The sequence below is a fragment of the Scaptodrosophila lebanonensis genome, unplaced genomic scaffold (assembly GCF_003285725.1).
Source record: "Scaptodrosophila lebanonensis strain 11010-0011.00,11010-0021.00 unplaced genomic scaffold, SlebRS2 tig00001412-arrow-pilon, whole genome shotgun sequence".
NCBI classification, from domain to species: Eukaryota; Metazoa; Arthropoda; class Insecta; order Diptera; family Drosophilidae; genus Scaptodrosophila; species Scaptodrosophila lebanonensis.
In genome coordinates, this window is record NW_022060739.1 from 3012246 (window position 1) to 3022117 (window position 9872).

The following is a 9872-nucleotide window of genomic DNA, read 5'->3' on the forward strand; positions in this document are numbered from 1 at the left end:
ACCCATGGGTATTATAAACTATATTAAAACGTAATTTTTGCTTACAAAAAACTTCGATTGATTTACTTCTTAAATTCTGCATCTAAAATAACACAAATTTGTGTGTGAATTAAGTGAGTTTTTGTAAAAAGTTTGGGAATTCTTTTAGTAAAAACAAAGGGGAACCCTTTCCCAGTTATTTCCATAAACTTATCTTTGCAAACAACAATCTAAATGGATTTTAGAACACAATTGCCATTATTATTTTTTTGTATTTTTCCAAATAAAACCGAGCTAATTATTCCAATTTAATACTTAGTTAAAATTTTTAAAATTGTAAAGAAATGAATTTCCATAGTAGTAGAAAGTTATATTATTTATGTATTACTAATGGGATTCCATTACAAATGTGCTTAATTTGAATAAAAGTCGTGGTCCAAAGCCATCCAAATATTGGAGCTAGTTCAAGTAGTTGAACTAGTAAGTGCAGCTCTAATATACACTTAACTTGCAGCCACTTGCGACGACTGCAAACAGACAATAAAACGCGTTAACTGCTTTCTGCTGTTGTTGTGCTTTGTTGTTGTTGTGTTGGTAGCAGTAGTTGTTGCTGTATTTGTTGTTGGCAACACAATTGCTGACGCTGCCTGGTTGGCTGCTCGCTTCGCTGTTAGCTGTTGTTGTCTGTTGTTGTTGTAGTTGTTGTTGTGAGCTGAGCATACATAGTCATTGCCAATATTGCACGCTACGCAACAGCGGCAGCAACTAACTAATTGGCGAAACAACAACAACAGCAACAGAAACAACAACCCAGCCATCGCATTGGGTGAAATGTTGCCAACTAACTGGGCAGCCAGTCGTCAGGTAGTTATACAAACATATGTATGTGTGTGTGTGTGAGTGTGTGCAGATGTGTGTGTGTGTGTGAAGATGGTATCGGCGCTTTTGCGTTTGTGAGCTTGTCGTTGTTTTCCTCGCTTTGTTGTTGCTTGTGTTTTTGTAATGCGGCACACGCACTCACCATTACATGCCCAGACAGCCAGCCAGCTAGCCAGCCAGCCAGCCCGCCCGCCAGCCAACCACAAACACTTGCGTTTACAACAATTGCTGCTGCTATTGTTTTTGTTGTTGTCAGTGTTGGCCATGGCTTTTGCAAATTAGCCAAAAATAAAAAAATAAAAACTGTCAAAAGAAATGTTGATAGTCGTGCGTGGCGCATTTTGCCATTTTATCTACGAACAATAAGATTTATTTATGACAATTATTTCATTTTTATGTGCACGCTTTTTTCCTGCTTAGCTATAACAAGTTGGCCAGATGCTTTTTAATGCATTGGAAACCCCAGACTGCTACTATTAGTATTACGATTTAAAGCTTTAAGAAAAGCAAATTTATTGAAGAGCACCAAGTTATGGGAGCCGATAAGTACACAGCCACATACCCTTTGCTGACATCTTTTAAGCATTTTCTAACGAAATAATTCAGAGGATCTTTAATTTAGTTCCACCAATGTATTATTCTTAAAAGATTAGAGGAATGCTACTCAAATGAATGAAAAAATGCAGAAAAAACATGATAATGTTTTAGTTTCAGAAAAAATTGAGCTAACAACAAAATAATCTTCATTTCTCCTGATATTCCCCTTCTTGTATGCTACACCTTTCCCAGCAATGTTCAATAGCTTCCCTACCCCGTTTAAAGCGAGACACGTCAAGCTGCTTAAAAAAGCTATCAACCTTGGACCCTACCTCATCACTGTTGGAAAATCTTTTACGACGAAGTCATTTTCCGATTTTGAAAAAATTATGTGGCGTAATTGAGGCAATCCAATGTGAACTCATTGATTTTAGCCACTACGTTTATGGATGTGTGAATTGGTGTTTTTTCTTGATGAAACCACACTTTCATTTACGCTAAATAAGTAAACCTTTTCTTCATTTCATTACTTAAGTGTTGCAATAAGTTCGTAAAATACTCGCCGTTCATTGCTCCTTCTTTTGAAAGATTATCAATTTAAATTATTATTATTATTTTTTTTTTTGTTTTTTTTTTGCAGTCTTTGCCTTCTTTAGATCCAATTCCTCCCTTTTAGTCTGGCGTTTCGACTGTTCCTTTGCTGTGGGTGTGAAGCGCTGAATGCTTATTTCATCCATGGTTATGAATCCATCCGTCTAATTGTAGTGAAACTCTTAATAATATTATTATGAATCATTAGCACAAACTAATCCGTTCTAAGAATTTGTTATGCGTTCCTGAAAATGTTGGAGCACGATCATTTTCTAAGAAAAATTTGATCCATTCTCTCCTTTTAGTCTATTGTTTCGACTGTTTCTTTATCTTAGGAGTGAAGTGCTGAATCCAGGTTTCACCGTTGTTGTGAAACTCTTAATACTAGTATTAATATTTTTAAAAATCGTTGAAACAAACTAACCCGTTCTTAGAATTTGTTATGCATTTCTGAAAATTTGGTAAGACAATTTGAATCGATTTTGCAAGTAAAGCTTGTTTGTGTTTTAACAAAAAAAACCAAAAGTTGTAGATAAATTATTCTTCTAATTAATCTCGTTGATGGCGTATAGTTTATTTTTGAATTTTCTAACGCTACTCAGTAGTTCAGAAATAGTTCTAATTTAGTGGACTAGTTATTATAATGCTTGTGATTATTTGAAGCTTCTAAGTTGAACATTTTTCTTAGTTTATATTTCAATTGTGGTGCAATAAAAATGTTCATGTGGTTGAGAGGTGAATGATACTAGTGTAGAAAGGATTATCTGAGTGGGCCAGCTCGGAAGCAGACAATGTCCTTCGTTCGATAGTATTACAAAATCAAAGCTGGCCTACGATTCCAGCTCAACATTGAATATTAAAATGTGCATAGTTAAACGATAAAACATGCATATGTATATACTCGTATATGTGCTTCAAATTATGTTACACTCCCAAGGAGTCATTTAGCTTGCTACATCCATCAAAATGTTGCTCCCATGCTCATCACACAGAAAACTCATAAATACGCCTTCAAGGCACTGTTCACGAAGCTGCCTGACATAAAAAAGACACATATGTATATGTAATGGCATTAGATGGGAATGCTGGATGCCTTGTGTGCTCTATTTCCTATATGCTGCTTAGTTCAAATAGGCAGCTCGGCTCAAATTACCAAAAAAAAAAGATAAAAAGGAAAATGTAAGAGAACCTGTTCCTGGATCGCCGCTCGTTACGTGAGCGCGCATGCATTAGGCGGCCTAGTCACCTACCTATCTACCTACCTTCCTATCTGGTCTAGCCAGCGATGCTGACAAGAACATATCAACGTCTCCGAGTCTGTAGATTATGGGTTGCAGCTTCCAAGTGGCCGGGCTTGTCGGGTCATGGGAAATTTTGTTTATTTGGGGGCGTCGAAGCAAACATGCGACGCATCGGAAGTGCAACCAAACGGTTTTCCATTTCTGGGGGGTTGGGGGCAGCCCGACAGGATATGCAGAGCGTCGCAGACGGTGGCGGCTTGTTTATTTATAAGTTATGCATTTGCCTGTTCATATTTATGTTAATTTTCATTTCCATTTCGACAAATATAACAGGATCTTTGATTAATGCAACGCACCTTGGCGGCAACGTGGGAGCCAAGTCTGTAAATACTCGAACATGATGATGAGGTGTGCGGGTGTATGGAAGGGAGCTGGCTGTGAGAAAAAACAGCTCTGGTTCAGTTGTAGAGCTGGAAAATACAAGTATATTTCCTACTCCCCCCTACTCACCCCTCATTACGAGTCTGTGCTCTCAGATTGGCAATTCTGTGGCCAGCTCTTGACACATTCAAGCCGAAACTGAACCACTTAAATTGGTTTCTAGGCAGAAAAATAACAATCATATTAAAATATATATAAACAAAGGGGGCTCTCCACTCACTCGTACATGAAAAAAAAAAAAACACACAGCACAGGCACAGGCACATGTCCAAATTGATGCCCTGGGGCATTACGAGCATTACGAACATTGCGAACATTGCGTGGACAAGCGGCGGCGAGTCTGTTGGGCGACTTGGCCAAAAACGGTCTCATTTGCGATTCGATAAATTCAAATTGTTATGATCCGCAAATGTCAAAATTGTAGCGAACTGAGTGCTGGCCAGCAATTGTTATTGTTGCTGTTTGCATTGCAAATATTTAGAAACTAGCTGGTGTGTGTGTGTGTGTGTGTGTGTGATTCATGCGGCGGATGCGGCCATAAGCTGGAGCTGGAGCTCTGGCACTTGTTAGCCAAAAAACTATTCAAGGTCCATGCTCTAAGTGCTCTATAAACGACAAAGTAGCGCCACAAACCGCAGCCCCCTCACGCCCCCCAGCTGCTGTAGGCTTGCAGTTTTGTGGTTCGCCACACTTCAGCCTTGGGGCTAGACAACAACAACAAAAACAACAACGACAACCACTGACGACGGCCTGAAGACGGACAAATGATGGTTTCTCTGGCAGCAGCGGTGGCTCGTTGAACTTTCTTCAATCAAATGAAATGCTCTTTAAGCTTAATTGTCTGGCTGTTTTTTTTATGCTTCAATTTTTTACTCATTTAAAGATTGACTGAGCTCCATGGCTATTCAAATGCTATGAAAATATGCCCGATATTTATGTTGGCATGCCGGCACAGTGGCTTCGAAATGATTTGCATGTCGAGTAATTAGAAAAAGCATTAATTAAATGGGACCACAAGGTGTTTACTTTCTTTCTGATATATACTCTTTAGTTATACTGTTAATATTTCAATCACTTGAATTAACTTTATATCAGAATATAATTATAACTCGAACTAGGGGGTTTACTTTCACAAAAGGATCCAATTATGAAAACCTTTTGGTTACAGGCTTGAACAATTTAAGTTTTTTTTTAAATACATCGGTCTGATGCTTGTTGAAAATGCGTTTTGGAATATTGGAAATATTTTTTAAAATAATCTTTAAAACTTCTTTATATCTTAAAAGTCAAATACATTTTTCTTAGGTACATTTCTATTTTAAGAATAATTTGCATATAATTTAGGGATTCATTTGTGTACCACTTCTACTTTAAGCTATTTTACCAATTTGTAATTCCTTATTTAGAAAGATTTAGGCGCAGATTTGATGGCCAGAACAGTAGTGTAAGAGAGAGGCTAGAAACCGGAGGCAGACATTGCAACATTTTAAGCGGCATCGAGGCAATTTGAAATTGGTTTCCATTGTTTATGCATTTTGTAGACTCACATATTAGATGTCTCCCTCGTCTCCCGCGCCTTGCCTTCGGATCAATATGAAAACGTAGAAATTTGAATGCCACAGACGACAAATAGGCAGCCAAGCTGAAAGGCAATCAGGCAGCCAAAGAGAGGAAGAAGAAGAAGACGAAGGTGAAAAGAATTCTGGGCCAAAACACTCCATCATCATAAACAATGAAAACCATAACAAATGTGGCCAGCGATACGCAGGGGCCAAGTAAAGTGGCATAAAGTGCGCGCACGCCAATTGCTTAAAGCGTTATGATGAAGCAGCCGATGGAGAGGGCTTGAGGGGGGGAGGGGCTAGGGCGGGGGATGCGGGCGAGATCAACTTTGTAGGCATCGCGTCGTTGACTGCTAAGACAGTTAGACCGCACAGTGGCACATCAAAAACTGATTTCGATTGCCTTCACGCCACAGTGGGAGAGATGGCCGATCGATTGGGGCGATTGCCTCAAATTCTTTGCTGTATGTAATTAATAATTAATTGCAAACTTTAAGTTGAAAAACATATCAAATTTATTACTTATTAAAAAAAAATGTAAAATTTTAGTTTATAACAAAAACAAATATTCAAATATTTGCGGTATGTAATTAATAATTAATGGCAAACTTGAAGCTGAAAAACATATCATATTTATTATTAGATTCATTTCAAATATTTAACAAAAAATTTAGTTTATAACAAAAAGAAATATTCAAAGTCAAAGCTATTATAAATGGGGTCGTTTACACTAAGTATTTCTCCTATGCAGATATTAAATTGATGGAAATAATAGACATATTTATAGACACTTTTTCAATTCAAATAATTTAGAATGTGTTGAAGAATTTCATTATAAAATGTAGGAAATGAATTAATAATTCAAAATCGAGACTTTAACAATAAGGCTATCTTGTTGTTTTATTTTATTCATTTATAAGTATTATCTTTACATACTTTTGGATATATGTAGTATCTTAGTATTATATTGGAAATAACAACAAAGTACACACACATACTTGTGTACCCTTTAACCGAAGGAACCTATGTAGGTTTATAGCATATAGCATTTTTGACTCCACAAAAGATAACTATTGAGCAATCTATATTGCCATGTCTGTCCATCTGCTTAGATAATATTAATCTACATTGACCAAGAGGTTATACGAGTATATACATTCTTATGATTCGACAACTAATGAGCCATTCGGCTACTTAGAAACAGACATACAATTATTCAGGCACTGGCAGTTAATAATCAAACATTGCTAAGGCATCTACAATTGTAAGAGTTCTAAGCCTTTTTGCCGTTTTTTGTAAGATTTCCTACTACTAATAAAGACTTCTGAATTGCTAATGAAGACTTCTAAATTTCGTCAATACTGTTCAAGCTGAAACATAATGAAATATTATATATCCAACTCTATTTATAATTTCTAAATAAAACTAATTGTTTTAAACAGCAACGGAAGCATTTCAACGGCCGGGAAATGTCTGATAAGTTTTTAGGCTCGCAGCTGTGTAAATCTCAGGAGTAAAATAAACAATTTTGTTGGAAACTGTGCCAGAATTGTTAATTCTACCACTGTGACCCGTTAGGATTTTGACGTGAATTCGACGGGCAGCTAAAATGATTTGATTGTCTTTGCTGCTGCAGTCGGGGGGCATTCTGGTGGGCTCTTTATGGCTGGGTTCGTCATCAGACAGTGTGCTTCTCTATGGAGCACCCCCGCCAAGAGCGCTTTCGAAAGCGCTTTATGCAAACAGCAGTGAAGCCGGGGCGGGGGCGGGGCCGGGGGCATACACATCTAAGCGCCTTACCGACAAACAGCTGGCCAGTTGACTCGACTGCAGCCTCACATGATCATCTCCATCATCTAAATCGTCATCATCAGTGCCATCATCATCATGATGATTAAGAGTAGCAGCAACGGCAGCAGCATTGTCATAATCAAAAGCGTTATCTGGTAGCTAACAGCCGCATAATTTCAAGTGCCTCTCAGTGCCTCGTTGGGTTCGACGAAGTGGATTTGCGGTTGGAAATCAACACGTCGCTGTTAGTCGAGTGTGCCGCACAACTGTCTACCATCTTTGTTGATGTTGTTGCTGTTGTTGTTGCTGCTGCTGCTGCTGCTGCCGGTGGTGCTGCTGCTGCCTGTTGATGTTGGTGATGGTGATGGTAATTACGAATGTGTTGGCGCAAATGAAGAAACGAGTGTGCAAGTTGGCTGCGAGTTGGCTGGGGAGCTACAGCTACAGGCTGGCCCAGCGCTTGCCTCAAAACAAACAAGAAACGGTGAAAAAAGTGCTCGAATATAATAATAACAATAAAGAAATTATAACAATAATAAACTAATGGTGGGGAGAAAATATATGTGTGTATGTGTACTCGTACGTAGGCAAAAGAGCAAAAAAGCGCGACTTTCGCCTTTTGTGGCACTGCGGCATATCCGATTACCCGACCTGGCTGGGATGCCCAGGAAAGTTTTGTGTTATACCTTTAAGCTGTGATGGAAAGAGTGCGACATCAGATGAACCGTTTTTCCATAGGCATTTGACGACGATTTGATATTAAATTACCTGCAGCTACTGGAGCTACTGGGTGAAAGCGTCTGAGATGCGACCGCAAGTGGCCCTTTTAAAGCGAGGATGGAGGAAGGTTAAAGGTCGATTCGCGAGCAAGTGGTTCAAGTAAGAATTTACACTCTCTAAAGAGCAACAGTGTTCGTGTATATAGAGAAGCTCAAACGGAGGTACTTTAAGACTTATAAAATGGTTCGTCCGCTCATCTGTCTACTTGTCTTAATGGATCTCCATTGAATGCAGTTCACCAAAAATCGAAAGAACTAAAATTACAAGTATTATTAAATTATTTGGTGAAAAATGTTAGCAATGGTGATCGGAGTTTTTTTTATTTTGTTATCACCCATACTCACTTATTTCAGAATTCCTTATAATTTCCTTCTTTCAAATCAGATTTACAGCTAATTTTTATATATATTAGTGTGGATAATTCCTTTACAAATTGCTATATTGGAGTGACCTCGGGCTTATCGTGAAATCCCACTTTTGGCTGACTGTTAACTTCTCTAGACTTCAATCTTTTCGTGGACTCCGAATTACTTCGATATTCGGATTTCGCACGCTCCATTGTATGGCCATGACCTTCAAGGTAACGGATCTGATGGAGTTCCTCATAGTGTGATTGAACTAACAATACTGAATAGGTAAAAAAAACTGTAGACATGCAGCACGTTTCAATGTTTGTTAGCTGATTGGTAAACCACTTGACATACATAACGAAAAGAAGAGGAGAAATAAGAAGCGCAGCTCGTAATAGGCAAAGGCTCTATAACAACAGTATAATGTCTGAAACACGAATATCGGTAGGATAATAATCAGCCACGTTGCGAGCAATATGCGTACGCCCTAAAACAAGGAAACAGACTATAAAGTTCAGTCGCATCTCATGATATTACCAACAGGGCGCCAGTTAGCAGCAGCGAGGCTCCGATATATTCCGAAGCTTGTTCCACAAAGAATAAAACTCCAGTGACCATGGTGTTGGTATATAATGCTAAGAAATGTGTTTCTTACGGAACGTCAATAAACTCAATCTATAAATAACGTACCGCCATAAAAATATGTTTCCAAAATCAAGGATACATAATGCACAAGCGCCATACAAATACAGCCAGTTCTTAGTTCCCAGCGGTTACAGAACGTATGAAAAAGCATTTCGATATTTTCATACAATTTAGATGTGACACTAATTCCCTGGCAAAAAAAACCCGACCACAAATATAAGTATTAGATAAAGGGAAGTTATATTTTTTAGAGCTATACAGGCTCACATTTCTCGGACACTGATCTGCTGAGTTTCCTTTTGCCAAATACTATTATCTTAAATCTTAGTTTTAAAGAATTTTTAAGGAATCTTTTACATATATTACAACATAGTTTGTCCCTTCCAACTTACTGTACAGATCATTCCTTTGACAGCTTTATGATGTAATCACCGATTTTGATTAAACTTCATATTGTGTTGATGCACTATGAAAGCTCATTGAAATAAACAGAAAAATATTATTTGAAGAATGACAAAAATCTATGTATCTATATCTCCCAAAAACATTTCTTGTTTTTAAAGATCTTTTAGCTATAACTCACAAAAAATGAATTTTGAACCGATATTATTGAAATTTTAGAATATTATGAGGAACTAAAGAAGTCTCAAGCCATGTCGTAAAAAATACCATAGGTTTAAGTACAAAATTTAATTTTGATCATTGGTAAGATAAATCAGAATATAGTAGGTGTACTGGAAAGTACTAAAATAATAAATTCAAGTGTATTTGGTAAGGTATTTCATTTACATTAGAACGATTTTTTTGTGCAACAAAAAAACAACTCTTTATTATTAAAATTTAGTTCTAGATTTAGATTTAGTTTCTCATTCTAAGTTACAAATGTTAAAATAAATAATAAAATAAACAAAATTTAGTTACGACATTTTTGAACACGAAAAAGTTACCCTGCTAAGAGAGATTTTAACACCGAAGGAAACTCCTTAAAATACAAAATTTCGTACCCCTCGTTGTTCAATGGATGTCTATATATACTTATCTACCTACTACTACTACCTCTGTATACCATGGGGTGC

The 9872-nt window shown here is 37.4% G+C and overlaps 1 long non-coding RNA gene across 1 annotated transcript; it reads right to left on the reverse strand.

The window, feature by feature from the left end:
• Window positions 1–8391: 8391 nt before the first annotated feature.
• Window positions 8392–8736, reverse strand: LOC115631955. Its single transcript, XR_003996253.1, has 3 exons — window positions 8689–8736; window positions 8506–8638; window positions 8392–8446 (listed from the first exon to the last, which is right to left on the reverse strand). It is a non-coding gene; the product is annotated as an uncharacterized LOC115631955 (long non-coding RNA).
• Window positions 8737–9872: the final 1136 nt, after the last annotated feature.